Source organism: Alligator mississippiensis, chromosome 10, assembly GCF_030867095.1.
Source record: "Alligator mississippiensis isolate rAllMis1 chromosome 10, rAllMis1, whole genome shotgun sequence".
Classification (NCBI taxonomy): domain Eukaryota; kingdom Metazoa; phylum Chordata; order Crocodylia; family Alligatoridae; genus Alligator; species Alligator mississippiensis.
In genome coordinates this window covers 10,628,214-10,644,377 of record NC_081833.1, presented here as the reverse complement: position 1 = coordinate 10,644,377, position 16,164 = coordinate 10,628,214, and positions in this window count along the sequence as shown.

The window sequence follows — 16,164 nt, the reverse complement described above, 5'->3', positions numbered from 1 at the left end:
TTCCCTACCCATGCTAGCTATATCTCTGAGCCAGTCCATTAAAGTGATGCCCTCTTCCATTTGCCACTGACCTTCTGAGACGGGCAATGATCTCCCCCACAACATTCACCCTGGGCAGATGCAAACTGCCCCCAACTGTCCTGCTGTCATGACTGGGTTAAACCTCGGTGGTGGAGAAGGAGAGGAAGGGTGACTGGTTTTGCTTTCCAGAAGACGGGGAGCTCTGTGTTCAAAAGATCCAATTAGCCCCTATCCTTCACTTGGGCCACAGGGCATGGGCTGGTGGCCTTTTTAGCCTCTCTCAAGGTTGCATCCCCAAGGGTTGGAGAATCCATGAGCAAGAGGTGGCAACAGCTACTCAATCATGTAAAATGCAAGAGGTGCTCACAGCAGGAAGGATCATGTCACAGAAAGGGGACAAGACACATGTCCACCTGCAGAAGATAAGAAATCAGCAGTCAAGGCCTGGGCAAAAGAACAAAGCTCCTTGTTTGCCCCTGGCTCTCCTGTGTGTAATGCATGCAGCATAACACTGATTCCAGAATAAATGGACGTCCTCTTCATGTTGCCCTTGGTTCAGAGTTCACCTTAGAGACAAGTAAGGAAGAGGATGTCATTAGACAGCATTTTACACCTTACGAGGGTCAAAGGAACTTTATTGTTCCTCTGCGTTCCCTGGTTGTCACCGTCTCAGAGGCACCTGACCTGCTTGCATATCCTTGCAGGAGAGTTAATAGTGGGAGATGTCCATGGGGCTGCTGTACAGGGGGGAGCATGTCAGTCAGGCTGGCATACAGGAGGTTGATGGATTCTAGCACGTTGCAGTACAATCAGAGCATCACGCCTCCACTGCAAAGGTGTTTGCTGCCTCCAGCTATCTAGCAGACCTCAGTGTACAGAGCACGTCTGACTCCTCTGCACAGGATAGTACAAGGTGCAGGCAGCAGCTGCTAAATGCAGTACAAATGGAAAGCACAGCATGGAACCAGCCTCTGCAGTTTGCTGCTGTGGGAGGTCAGAGCTGGATAGCCAGAGAAGGTCTTAACCGGCAACTATTATGATAGGAGCAAAAGCACCATGGGACCCCAGGACGATGAACCTCACCCTCAGCTTCCCTTTTCCTTGCATGGTTCCGGTAGAGGAGAGAGTGGGGACAAAGGGAACGTGCCTTAAGGGGGTCAGGTCCCACACCCAGTGCCCTGGGAACCAGCCGAACATCTGGCAGGAGGTTTCCATTTCCTTTTCTGGTCACTTCCATGGTTGAGGAAAAGCTCTCGGTGCCTGGCAACTATTAGGCTGTTGACTGATTCTGCTAGCTGTCAAAGGGTCCTCAGACTTCTTGCTTCAGCTGAGAACTGATCTCCCTGCAGAGGTCAGGCAGGAATATTACATGCAGCACTTCACAATCTGGTAGACACTAACTCTCCCTGTCCCTGGATGCCTCAAATATTGGTCCTTGTTGAAGGCAAGGAGGTCTGGTTGGTGTTTTGGCTCCAGGCTCCAGCCAAATGATTTATTTTAGCTTTCCCTAATGATGATTTCTGGACCAGAGGTCTGAAAATCTCATGTTCAGGTAGCTCGTCTGTCTGCCGGTTGAACCTTGGGCCATACCATAGTCATGATCTCCCACAGGACATATTATGCCCTTGCACAATATAGTGACCTGAATATTGTGCATATACCTGGCCTGGATGGATGCTGTCTAAAACCTATGCGTGATGCTCAGAAGTACTGACCAACCATATCTCCAATAAGTTGGGGTTGACCTGGCACTCCTGAAAAATCTGTCCCAGCAGACTCTTCCTATGCCTGGAGAAGGGTGTTTGGGCCCGAAAGCTTGCAAAGAACATTTTTTCCCAACTATTTAGTTGCTCTAATAAAAGATATCACATTTACCCCCAAAACTTTGTTTCCCAGTCCTCTGCCACTTTTACCCGTATACACCCAGCACAGGGTTTGACCCCTCAATGGCCAGAGGAACCTTTGAAGCAATATGAGCTGTTTTGCCTAGTACTTATGTTCCAAGAGGTGACTTCCCCGATCAAATTATTTCACAATAATGCTGCAGTCAGAGCTCTGGCTGAGAAGTGATGCAGTGTGTGTGTGTGTGTGTGTGTGTGTGTGTGTGTGTGTGTGTGTGTGAGCACATGAGTGAGAGAGAGTACTGAACTCTTTTTCTTTTATATAAGTGGAAAGCAGTGCATTAATGATATTAAGATAATGGCTCCCAAAAGTTAATTTCTTCTGATCTGATCTGAAACTCTTCTCTCTGGCATGCCTGTGTGTGGCCACACAACTGCAAGCAGGGTGTTCAGATTGTTTTATCTAAGACCTGTTACAAGAGTAACATGATTAAAGCATCGAACCTCACTTGAATCTCGTTTGATGCCAAGATAAAGCAGGAAAGGGACTCACTGATACAGACAATAGGGGATTTGCTGGTGAGTAGCACACAGGTGGGCAGATCAATTTGGCACCCAAAAGGTTATATGCTGACATGCCAAATTCAGCCTGGGCTGCAAAGCTCGTGTGAGCAGTCACTGTTTGATGATGCTTCTGGGGCTATATCTTGCAGTATTTCAGACCCCAATTCAGCAAGGCACTTCACCCACGTGAGTAGTTGCATTTAGATCCATGAGACCACTCCTATGCTTAAAGGAAGAGCTAGAAGCACTGCAGGACCCACCTCTCTTCAGATATTCAGCATCTTCTGCCTTAATACAAGCAACAGCTATAACAAGGTGTGTGAAAGGGAAAAGCCAGGGCTGGGAGAAGGCGATGATAATATTTCAAGCGTGGGTCAGGAAGCGTGGGTTGTGTTTTGGCTCAAGGTTCCAGTCAGCTGCTTTATTGAAGCTGTCCTCAATGACTGAGTGCTGGACTCTTGATCCGTAATGTAGGTACCATAGCTGATTGAATTTTATTTTAAAGTTCTCTTTGGCTTCAGCAAAACCGGCCGTTTCCAGTTTTCGCCGACCACAGTGGTGGGAAGCACTCATTTTTCTGGCTTTCCTCAGCTTTCAGGCTATAGAAAGAGAGAGCTGAATGCGCCGTCTTGGGGAAACATTGCGGGGCTGACTGTCTGCCGGGTTCAGTACAAAGACAGGATTGGGGGGTGGTCAATCTAATGCAACCTGTGTGCGCACATATATGCACACAAACATGTGTGATCCCACAGAGCAGTGGTGGAATTAGGCCTCTGAGCTAACAGTGCCCAAAGCAAAGGTCTCGGTTATATGAATAAAAGCCAAGTGCACCTTGCATTCACCGCTTGGGCCTCAGGTTTCTCAGCCCTCAAAAGGCAAGGGCAGTACTTCACCCCAGGGAAGTCAAAATGGTCGATATGCTGCAGGTCAGCACAGCAATGCCAATCCACAGAAGAGCTGTTTCGTGCTCCCCCACGGTCCAGCTTCTCACAAGCTTCCACATCCTCCAGAGGACCTTTGAGGTGCCGGTGCAAACATATGGCCTCTTCCTTTCCTCGGGGGGTTTCTCGAGCCAGTTGTCTGTGCCCGAGCACAGCAGACTGCAGCACGGAGCTGCTGGACAGACAGACTGTCCTGGGCCGGGGACACGCGCAGACAGCTTCCTGATATTTGCATGTTGTAACTGATACGACAATGAGACAGAGAACAGAGTCGCGTTTTGAAGTTCCCGCAGCCAAAGAAGGGCATTTCATCCAGGCTGATTTTCGTTCCCTGCTGGGTGCCCGGTCCCAGGTCACCACCAGGGCCGTGCGAAATGGCACCGTTCTGTTTCGACCAGCATTTCGACGGAACAGCGTTTCGTTTTGAATTTCGTTTCGGTTCGAAAGCGCTGTTCCGTTCCGTTTTGTTGAAACAGCAAAGCTGTTTCAATGCTGTTTCGATGTTTTGCACATAGGCTATAATGGGGAAGCTCAAAACAGCCTATAACTTCGTTATTTCTAGCCAGATTTGGATGCAGCTTGCAGGAATGGTAGCCCCTTCTGAGGGCATGAAGCCTATCAAGGAGATAGGTGCAATGGTTTGGGGGAAACTGCACCTCAAGCGGCAGACAAGCAAAACTCGCGACATGGGTGACACTGCGTGTTAAGGCGCAGCAGGGTGACAGCTGCAGGGGTGGTAGCCCCTGCTGCAGCCACGAAGCCTGCCAGCTGTTGAGGACATCGGTGCAGGGGGGCTCTGGGGCCCTGCACCTTCGGCTACTGACAGGCAAAACTCATGTCATGGGTGCTTGTGCAATTGTGTCTGTCTTGGGGCACAGGGGGGTGAAAACTGCAGGCCTGCAAGGCCCTGCTGCAGCCACAAAGCCTGCCAGCTGTTGAGCAGATAGGTGCAGGGGGAGTCTGGGCTCTGGCTGCTGACAGGCAAAACAATGCTGCTTTTTTTGCAGATTTTCCATCCCTGCCCCAGAGCACTGGGATTGGAAGGGACCTCAGGGAAGGATGACAGTCACTGGCCAGCTACACAGTCAGTAATGAGAGCACTTCTTCCCCCCCTTCTCCTTACTTTAGTTCCTGTTTCCCTGCAAGCAAGCCCAGCTTGAGCTTTGAAACTTGAAACGTTCTGAAAATTTCGAAACATTTCTACTTGCCTCATTTTATTTTGAGGCTGTTTCAAAGCCTTCTGTTTCCTTTCAATTTCGCTGTTTCGAGCTCGAAATGAGTCGAACTGAAATTGCTGGCAAAATTTCACACAGCCTTAATCACCGCCCACTTCAGGTCCTGGCACAGAGCACTGCATTACAATCACAAGGGTCTCTTGCTGCACTGCTCCGCTCCGCTCCAGCCTCCATCCCTGCTACTTTGGGGGGCTGATGAGTGGATCCTGTGCCCACCTGCCTTGCTTACTATACATATTCAGATTAGACATTACCTCTTCCTGCACCATGGCTGCAGGAGGCCAATGGCAGCCAGACCAGCATCACTTTGTTACCTTCGTGCCTTTGCTGGAAGCTCTTGCCCTGTTGTATCTCATTCCTCTGGTCTTCCCAGCCCTGGATTTCACATTACAGCAATGAAATCAGGACGTAGTCCAGGGGGCAAGGGAGGAGATGGCTCTGGCCATGTGTTTGCTCCATGAAGTAAAGCAATAAGGAAAGGGTCCTCTTAATGCAAATCTGTAGGGAGGGCTTTTCATCATTGCAGAGCCTTAAAAATAGAGGCTAGATCCTCAGGTGGCATGACCTACCTCTGTGGGAGTCATACGTTCTTCATGTATATTTTCTTAGCCTTCTTCATTTTGACTAGCCCATCCCTCTGCGACCCTAGGGCTACTCAGGGAGCTTGCTCCTATTCAGTGTAAGGCCACGGAGATCTGGCCTGCTGGTTTTTGCCAATTAATATTAATATTAAAGTAGCACATAGAGTTCTGGGCCCCCTATTGCTACATACACACACAGGGAGTCACTGCCTTGATCAGCTCACAATGCGAATTGACTAAGGGTGAGAGAAAGGAAATGGTCTCACTTCCAAGAAATGTAATAGGACGTAGGCTTATAACTCTACTGCCATGGGTGGAAGCCAATGAAAAGCATGGTTGTGGTGGGAGAAAGTTCAGACTTTTGAAATGACCTCATCCCTTTCGTTCGTGCGTTATTAGCACAGGCTGTTACCATTTTATTTTTAAACGCCCTTTGCCTTCATCACTGGAAGAAATTCTTCCCACTGACCCAGGCAGCGCTAGCAAAGTCAAGTGGAATGTCTTGTGTATTCTGTCCTACTCAGTGAACATGTTCATTGTTAATCTGAGCATGTTAAAACCAAGAGGGACAAGGCCTGGGAGCCTTAACACAAATGTGATGGGAGCAAAAGGGGGTGGGTAGATAGGAGTCTGGTTGAAGAAGGAGCAAGGTGCTTAAAAACTATTTGCTTGTGGGCCACTGAAGGGGAGGGAGGCAGCTGCCTTTTGGCAGGTTGTTCAGATCCGAGGGGAAGTGGAGAGATTGCAGAGACTCAAGCCTCACTGAAACTACATGGGTTTAGGGGCTGTCTCGCTGGGGTAACATTGGCCACTTGTAGCCTGGGGCACAGGAATATATGCCCATCTTTATTACACCTGGCAATGAGCATCAGGAACCAGCAAAAGCAGCTGATACTGGCTCATCGCTCCCCTGCCCTTTGGGTGCTATATTAAGCATGTCCAAAATGAGCACAGAGTGAGCAGACAGTTTCCAAACCCCAGCAGAGGCATTTTATAACCACTTTATAACTGTGGGGAATCAGGTCCTCTTTCCTTTTCTGAATGCCTTGCCTTTTCCTTTTGCAATAAGACATCACATGAGTTCAAGGTCTGGAGAACACGATGCTTTTTAAAGAGGGAACGACACTGCATCAGATTAATATCAATAAGCCTTAACAGTCAACAGCTAGAAATGACTCCAAGGATCATTCGCTGATAAACCAAATGCAGCCTTGAGGCCCATCAAGAAGGAGGCATCAGAAGGTTAAACGGCAGTGGTAATAGACACTGAAGGGGAGGATCATAATTTCATTCGGCTGATTGCGGCGGATGTGAGAGTCTCAAAAAGTTTAACATTGCATTGTCTGACAAAACAAAGTCATTAGAAACAGATGTCTGCAACAAGGCCAATTTCTGAAGCTAACAGGGACGGTCTAAGCAATGTTACCAGTCTTCCGATCTTCCAAGGAGAGAGGCCGATATTCTTCTTCCACAAAAAGTCTGATCAGGAAAGCAGAGGTGACGCACAACTAACAAATGCCATTTTAAGCGAATTCTAGCTGATATTGGCCCTTTGTATAGGGTGCATTATGCAGGGTTGGGATCCTCCATAACCACAAGTATAAATCCGTGCTGGCTGAACTTCAGACATAGTCCCGAAGATATCGGCCATCTCCCTGAGAGCACTGCGCGCCGTCTAGAAGCCCTAACTCTTATGACACAATCTGGGTGAAGTGTGCTGCTTGAGGTAATGACACACGAGAATCTCTCCTGGCTTAGCAGGTGTTACTTATAAATAGAACAAGCAGGTTTCCAAAGCTTGGCGCTTCCCACCAAATGTTTCTATCAAAGGCTTTGATGCTAATAGATAAATGAAGAGGCTTCCTCCCCCCTTTCTAAAAAAAAAAAAAAGAAACATCTGCTGCTTTTATCTGACAGGAAATGGCCCTCCATTTGAATAATGTTCTGATCAATCCAAAAGCTTTTGCTCTGATTGAAGCAAAAAAAGAAAGAAGGGAATGTGTGTGTGTTGGGGGCAGGGGAATCAATGGGTAAGATAACTTCATTACTTTAGTAATGAACCTCTCTTGTGATGAGTGTAAGAGGAAGCAAAGGAGAACCTCAGCCTCCAAGTGAAACATGAAGCCAAAGGGAAGCCTAGCAGGTTTTGAATACCGAAGCGTAACTGGGCAGTTGTGCCCAGGGGTGGTGGCAGCGGTAGTGATGGCGGCAGGGCATGTGTGAATCCAAAGCCAACGAGTGAATTTGATTTGTACTGAAACTGAAAGAAAGCCCCAAATTGTATCAACTTGGGGCCTTTCCACTTAGCATGAACCACTGTGTAGTGTGACACACATGAATTTTGGGGCACAGAAAAACATCTACAACAACTCTCCTGATAATATCTAAACCAAATTACCCCGTGTGGCTCAAATTGATTCTTGCCCTAACTACCGAAATTGGGATGAGTTCGCCGACTAAGTCTAGGGGAAAATAACAAAACCCTGAATGTACAGCAGCCCAATACAAATGCCTGCCCAAGGTCCGGCAAACCCAAATGCTTCTGTGAAATGCCTCTGCCTAAAAGTCAGAGCTGTTCTACAGACCTTGCCAGCTCAGGATATTAGAGGTGAGCCTTAACTAAGGTTTTATTACTACCATTGCCACGAAACACTAGTCCAAAAGCTAGTTGTAATGATATCAATTACAGACATATTTAGGAAAGTCCCTCCAAGGGATTTGTGTGTTCAGGTTCATCATCTGCACTACACCTGCTATTATAACAATATTAGGAATTAAATAATAAACCTCAGGAGGAGCTAGCGAAGTTTAGAAATTCATAGCTGGTAACATTTCTTGCATGAAATAAGCTATAAAGGGGAGCCAGAGTTTGATTGTGTGCCAGACAACGGAACCAGAATGACTCAGCCAATGTCTTTAACTCGGATATCCAAAGTAGACTAATTTTGAGGGGTGATAAGCTGAGATTCAATTTTGGCCATAATGTGTAGCTTGGTACATTACTACTTGCTTCTCCTGTTCAAAATGCGTATTGCTGGCTTCTAGCAAATTCCCATTAAGAACAAGAAATAACATTATGAAAATGTTCCATCAAATTGGGAAATGGCTATTTTAATGAAAATGGAGGCAATTTGGTTAATAAGACAAATATTTGCTTTTTTCTACGAAAAAATCCCTATAGCAGCCAAAATGAGTTTGTAAAGCCCAGCATTAACCAACACTTTCCAGTTGGAAATAACAGAAGCAGTGCCTAGTACATCTGAAAAATTAATTTATTTTTAAGGCTCTCCTAATCACAGCAATGAAGGTTATAGTTGTAGTTGACAAGGTCCATTCACTCAGGCTATAACTATAATTAGCAGGATTAAAAAGGATATATAGTACAAATTAGCATCTGAGTGGCAGGTTTGCTGTTATTTAGTAGCTGATTAACAACACATTCAAAATCTAGGGCTCGCCTTTCCATTTTCCGAACTGCATATTCTGCTTGCAAGGCTACATAGAGAGATATGCCCACATGTTCGCAACCGAGCAGGGAGGAAGGGTTAGGGATCCAGATATGAGCTTTCTGATTTAACCAGGCACTCTAGAAAACAACAGTCATGTAGACCCTGACGTTCAAGAAGAGCCGAGCCCTTGCTGCTGCATCTGAATTCAGGGAGGGTGGCAGGTGGGCACCACCTCTGAGAGGACACCCTTGGGCCTCAAGTGCCTCAGTTGCTTACTTATAAAACAGGGCGTTCCTGATCTTGTCTTGCCTTGTGGTACAGTCTCGCCTGCACTGAGTGTCCAGGACTCTGCACAACGGGTCTGAGCTCAGATGTAGCCCGTAACCATTTGGAAAATCTGTTTATGGGTTGTATTTTGTGAACCTCAACCCCCATCTCATAGTTGATCCTACCTCAGGGTCCCCTGGTGATCGCCAGTGTGAGAAGGTATATGCTGTGCGGTAAGGCTTGAGAAAGGGGGATGGCTGGTGCCACTGACCGTCTTTGAACCTGTTTGGTGGGAAAACAAAAGACTGAGACACGGGGAAAAGTATGGGGCATCTCACTGGAGTCGGCAGGCCTGCTTTCAGTGCCTGGTTATGCATCTAGCTGGGATCATCTAGACCCAGCACTCTTTCCTGCCTATGCAGGGGGTCGGACTCGATGATCTATTGAGGTCCCTTCGGACCCTAACATCTATGAATCTATGGTTCTGCCAATGACTTCCTGCAACACTTTGGTCAAGTCACTCAATCTTTCTGTGCCTCATTTGCCCCATCCATAAATCACTTCGAAGCCCGTGGATGAAAAAAGCAATGAAACCTTACTCTTGCTCTTAGAGCCACAACTCCTGAAGATCAAGGAAGGTGCCTTTTTACTAGGCCTAGCCCTCTTTGAATTACTTTTCCCTCCCTTGTATATGAACTGAGCTGATGGCTTTGGTCTAGTTTTTACTGGCATTGGTGGCTCTAAACCCACCTCCGATGGCACCTAGGCTGGCTGTCTCCACGGAAGGACTCAACACCCATCTCTCAGTTGGTCAGGGAGAAGAGCTCCACCTCCAGTAAGACTTGCACTCAAATGGGCAAGGCAGTTTGCACATCTTGGAACAAAATACTAGTGCGAGTCCCACTCTAGGGCTCTGTCCACATGCCCGTGCAATCTGCAGCATGGTTTTATTGGCAGACAAAGTGAGAGGAACCAAGCAGTTACCTGAAAGGGACTAGGGGGGTTAGCACAAAACACAAGAGTCACAGCCACAGTCTCTCCAAAGCACTTGCTTCATCATCCAATTCTTCCACCAGGTAAGATGCTTTCCCCTAAGTTTTGATCTAAATGTGCTTTGCAGTTGTTTTAACCCATTGTCTTTTCTCCTGCCCCCTTTTCTGTCCTAAATCCTTCTGACAAGATATTTAGCAGAATTCACAAATTAATTGGCACCTGCCAAGCTGCACTGTGAGCACTTCTGCTATGGCCTTGAACTTGCAACCTCTGGGCTGTCACCTGTGCACCTTGGTGCCTGCACCACCCCAGCCCTCTGTAACAAGGGAGAACAGTTGCTTATGCCAGCCTTTCCAGTGTCTAAAATTTCCCCCTTCCTTCAATCTCCTTTTCACCAGACTTAATGTACCTAGGTCCCTCAATCTTTCCTCTCACAGTTTCCATTCCAACCTCTTCAATGTTGTCGTTCCCTGCTGGACCTCACTTGTTTCTTTCCACCCTTCTTGAAAAGTAGTACACGGAAAGGGACACAAGACACCCATAGAGGCCTACCCAGAGCCAAAGCCAATGGTACCATCATCCCTTATGTCTTGCATACTGTTTCTGTTAAACACCGCTCAATGTTGAGGTCGCTTCATTTGGCAACACCATCACCTTGAAGACTCGGGTGGTTTTCACGATCTACCACAGCCCCCGTGTGCCTAACTCAGGCTGGTGGACTCCAACCTGGGGCCAGGACACACAAAAGATAAGCATGTTGCTCAAGAGTGCCCAAGCCGCGTTTCAGAGTTTCATAGATGCTAGGGGTGTAAGGGACCTCAAAGGATCATCAAGCCAGTGGCAGGAAAAAGTGCTGGGGTCATGTGAGTTGGCCCTCCCTGCCTTGACTCTTTGAACCAATCACTGGTAACTCAATGGCAAACTATTTAAAACTGGAAAGTCTCCTTGTCTGGTTCTCACTTTGAAATTCAATTGCTGTTCCTCGGAGCGCAGCCCGCCTGCCAGCGCGACTTGCTTTGCTCCCGTTGGAAACAGGAGGTGGATATAACCTGGCGACATGGGAATTTCAAGGATCTAGCTTATACACTTTTAATAAGCAAGCTTTACTACTGAATATTGGTTTTGGCAGCTGCCACTCAAGGTCTGTCATCTCCCCTCCTTCATCTTGACTGTGGCTGGTACAGGTGGAGATAGTTGTGAAGCTCCAGGTTATATATAAATCCTTAAGGAAGGCTATGGATTGCAATCTGAAGACCTATCAAAGGGGAGTCATTTCTATAATTTTCTTTCCTGCCTCAATTGTCACCAAAAAATGGATCGCTCTTGGGGTGTTTTATGTGCCAATTTATCACAGGCGTTCGGTTTCTATGTCATACGGTCGGTGAAAGATAGCAGCCAACTTAACCTTTTCAGTGCTCTGCAATTTGTCTGGCTGGTGATACTTCCTGCGCAGCTTATGGCCTCAGCAAGCTCCAAGAAGAGGCGGAAATGTATGATCAACCCATGTAGAGATGCCCTTCCACAGAGAAGCACCAGCATGCTAAGCCTGTTTGCTACCTACATTAACACTTTGCAGTCAATGCTTCAGACAAAGATAAAAGAGTTTAATAATGCGGTGCTATGACGCAAAGGAGCCCCAGCGTAACCTGCTTTTGTCACAAGCTTGAGATTGCTTCCTTCAGCTGATGCCTTATTAGGCATTTAATTCTGAGTCGCTCAACAGGATGCTGTGACAAGAGAAGACATAAAATCAACAAGGCAGCTGCAAACGTCATCTTGTTCTCTCTCGGATTTAACAGATTCACTGATGCTAGAGCAGCTGGGATCTGGGGGCTCTCCCATCACCGCCTTCTTGCTCTGTTGCACCTGAATTAGATATAGGGAAGCAAAACAGGGAAAAAAAAACCCTCTACTCAATGTGCAGGTAAGGAATGGGACAGAAAAGGGCACTGGCAGGGATATAGCGTGGTTATAAAACATAACAAGGTGCCCACAGCTGGAGAACGGTAGCCAATTCTAGTCACCCCGTTTTGAAGATGGTAGAGCAGAAATGGAGGTAGAGGGTGCGATGCTTGGCTGGGCCTGTTTAGGGCCACCTTAAAAGTTTGGGATGAAGAGAAAGAGCGAGAGACAAAATGGGACCATGTTCCTTAGAGAAGAGGTGACTGTGACAGCCAAGTCCCAGTGAACAGGTGGGGTTCAGGGGAGTACTGCGATTTACCTGTGCTCAGATCACAAGTGCAATGGGCATGACACGAAGAAAGAGAAAGCAGCAAATGTAAAACTGAAAAAGAAACGTAGAGGATTTGGTTCTGATTTTGCACGATGAAGTTAACCTGCAGAACTGGACGGAAGGAGGGTCTAACCTTGACCGGCCACTATAATGGGACATGCGATTTTTCCCGGTGTACGCCGCCTGCCAGCCCCAGGGCAGCACTGCATCTGTGCTGCTGATTCTTCCCTGCCATGGTAAGCTAAGATCATGTCCTGCCGTGAAAACCAGACTGTGAATGATGCCATTTCAACCACTCTCTGTTCTGAACAACTGGAACAAAGAGCATTGCCTGCTGTGGGTCACCCAGCATGAAGTCCAGTGGTGACCACCACCTTCCTCGGCTTTGGTTCATGTCCTCGTCCACCTCTTCTCCTTCCAGGGCTTACCGGCACCGCCCCGAGACAGTAAGTATCTCCCATCTGTACAGATGGCCTCTCTCAGTACAGTGGTATAATCACGGTATTTTGGGACCATTTGAATCAGCAGTGGCCATTTGAGTCTGTGTGCTGGTAGTGAAGCATCCGCATGCCAGCCCGCAGCGAACCTGGACGTGACCTGAATTCCCCCATGAAGCACAGCCCCGTAGCCAGGCAATAGTTGCCCTGAGAAATGACAGCAGTGAGCAAAAAGGACTGGCAGCTGCCCCCCTCGGCAGGGCAATTTAACCTCCTGGGGTTGCCAGGCTGTTAGCAATTGCATTGACATGACCCCATGTTCAAGCTCAGCAGCAAGCGGGTGCCCATGCCCCATCCAAATTTCACATGGATTGTGGAGCAATAATGCCATGGGGGGAGGTGGAGATGACTCCTTGCATACCTGGCAGCATGGCTGGGGCGAACTTCTCTGCGCCTCACCCCGGGAAGGTGGAAATAAACCTGCGGTTCTTCCTCTTCAGTGGCAGCTTGAGTCTTGCTTAGCCAAAAAAAAAAATCACTGACACCATTGACTTGCCACCCAAGTAATTGGCCACCAGGCAGCTCCCTAAACCCATCATCTTCATACCTGGCTATTTTGTATGCAAGAGACAGCGGCAGAGCAGCACATGCACCCGCTGACCTGTGCTGCCCTGGGCACTACATCTTGCTCGTGGCCTGTCCCTTCAGGCCAGGAGCTTCCAGCATTTAGTCTCGCTCAGTCCCATCCCTCCCTTTTCCATCAGGATGTTCAGCTAAGTGAGCCATGCAGATTTGCCGTGCTTTTATGGCTGATGAAGTGAACAGTGGGAGTCTTTCACAGAGCCGGATGCATTTAGCATGGACATTTTGATGAACTACAGACTAAAGTCAATGAGCTGTCAATCCAGACTGCGGTGCTGGTGGCAGAACACATTTACAATGGCATCTGTCATTAGACTATACACCTCTCTGCACATCATGAAAATAGATAAAGACCTCTTCTAATGTAGTCAGGTTGTAGCCATGTTGGTTTAGAGGAAAAGGCCATCAGGACTCCTAGTAGAGATGATATCTTTTATTAGACCAACAAGATTTTTGCAAAAAAATTAAAGAATTTTTTTTTTTTTTTTTTTGCAAAAAACTTGCTCGTCTAATAAAAGACATCGTCTCTACTACGAGTCCTCATGGCCTTTTCTAACATAGTGAATTTAGATGAACAGCTGATATTAAACATGCTCTACTAAAGGGGTTTCTCTCTACATCCATCGTTGCACTTCCAGTAGATCAAGGTGCTGATTGATATGCATTTTCCCTGAGTCCATGAGGTCACCTTGGCCGTCATTCAATAATGCTTCGAAGAATGCGGTGATGCCATCTGCTTCAATCCGACATGTAAGTAACACATCATTTATTGTTATTGGCATTATGCTAGCACCTGAAGGGATTGCACCCCCTTCATACCATGCACCGGACACCTCCAAGGTAAGAGCGTCCTTAACTCCAAAGACCTTATGCCCAGGATTGACATGAGTTATCCCCAACTCACAGGTGAAAACTGAGGTGACTGGTTTAAGGTCACACAGTAAGTCCCAGATCTCTTTCCTCCCTAGGCTACAACCACCAGCCTTCTCTTTGCTTTCTTTCTTGAGTGAAGTGAAGGGCTGGCACGGTCCTATCAGCCCCGCACCCATGTGAGATGCTTCCACGTGTCCAGGGCTCTGGTGACCGGAGAAAGCATTAGACGGCATTCAAATCCAGGAGAGACTTTTCTTTTTTGCTGATCATGTTGAAGACACTGGCCTGTTTATGCTCCCAGCAGCTTTTTATTGAAAATAATGGAGTGGATTTCACCTTAGCAGCTTATTTCCATTGACTCAGCCTACATGCACCTAAATGAATGATAATAGCTGCCATGCTATTGTAATTTCCGTGCAGTAAAGCATGTTGAAACCTGTTACCTCCTGTTTGTTCTTAGCATGGATCATTGCTTCTTTCACTGCTGCAAGAGCAAGGCAAAAAAAAGTAAAATGTCCCACAGGATATGTTTAATAAATTTACTAAGCATCTGTGAGGAGACGATTCAGATACAAACAGGAGAGGAAAGCCCTGAAAGGCAACAGGATTTAATGGCACTGTCTCACTATGGGTTTGAGACACCTGATAATAGCCATACTATATGAGAAAGGAAATGGCAAAGAAGAAAAAAAAAGATGCAGTCTCTTTTTGCTCTTCGCGGAGGTGGAAGGTGAAGCAGGAGTCTTTTGTCTTAAATGTATTTTCATTAGGGATTGCTCCAGAAAATAAAGATGGGAGGTCTTTTTTTTTCTTTTGCACCTGAAAGGCACTATAATTCTTAAGCCACCATCATATAATGTCTGGATTTTTTAAAGCCATTCAAATGGTATTTTTACTTCCCGGCAACAGTCCATTTTTATTCTGCACATGGATACATTAAATATCATAACCAGAAAGTGCACTTAGGCAAAGCAAAGGCAAGAATACATCTAAGGCAAAAAAAATTGCTCCTTGCCTCTATCCAGCACATCAATTAACTTTGTTGGCAATTTGTAGTGATGAATTCATAGAAATCCCAAGGCACTTCCTTACGGGTGAGAGAGCCTCTTTTATCTCAAAGGAATCCCCCCCTTTCTCTCTCTCTTTTTTTAAGCAAAAGGAAACATGTCAATAAATAAGGAATGAATCACCAAAAAAAACTCTGTTTGACTCGAAGGCAACCTGAAATTATCCAGCCTAATTCACAGCACAATTTTCAAGCACTCCAGTGATGGCTGGCTTGGACTGCGGTTCCCAGAGGCAAACGCTCCATTTCTAAAGGACAGTCCATTAGCTATTGTGAAAAGTCCCTCTCTCCCCCCGTTTGACATATTGGTTTTGATTGTGTGTTGAATGAACTTCTTTCCTCACTTCCTCCTCAAGTCGCTCAGTTCAGCTCTGTTCTTGAAAGTCCCAGGGAGCAGCAGTTTTGCCTCCAGCTTCTTATAGGGAGATAGGAAAGATAACACCGGAGAAGATTCCCCCGTGGCTCACATAACTCCTCTTCCGATCTTGCCTCAGTCTCACCGGGATGCAGAGTCCGCGTCAGGCCCAGGCTTTGGTTGCAGCCGAGGTGCTCTATCTGGGGCCGTAACCAGGACATACGGCACCGTGCTTCCATGCACATCAGAACTGCAGGCCCCAGACTATTCCCCCTTCCCACGTCTGTGCAGGACAGAGATGTAGCTCGTTAACCCCATTTGAACGCAGCCACCTCTGGTGCTGGTTGCGATCACTGCGGAGTTTAGAGCAGGAAGTGAAGCAAAGCACATTCATGCAGAGGCTACAGAGGGATTTAGGAACATAGGATTGGAAGGGGCTCCTTGGGCCATCAAATCAACCCCCATCGTTGGTAGGAGACCCTTGTTGTTTTAAGAACCGTTACCGTCTTCCACTCCAGCACCTTTCGTCATCGCGACATATCCTTTGAAAGCAAAACCATGCATACCTCACCATGTAGTACCAAAAATCACCAATGCGCTGCCACTGTGATAACAGGTATTGTCAGGTTAGGGCATGCTTGGATGATCCTAGGCAACGGACTATGC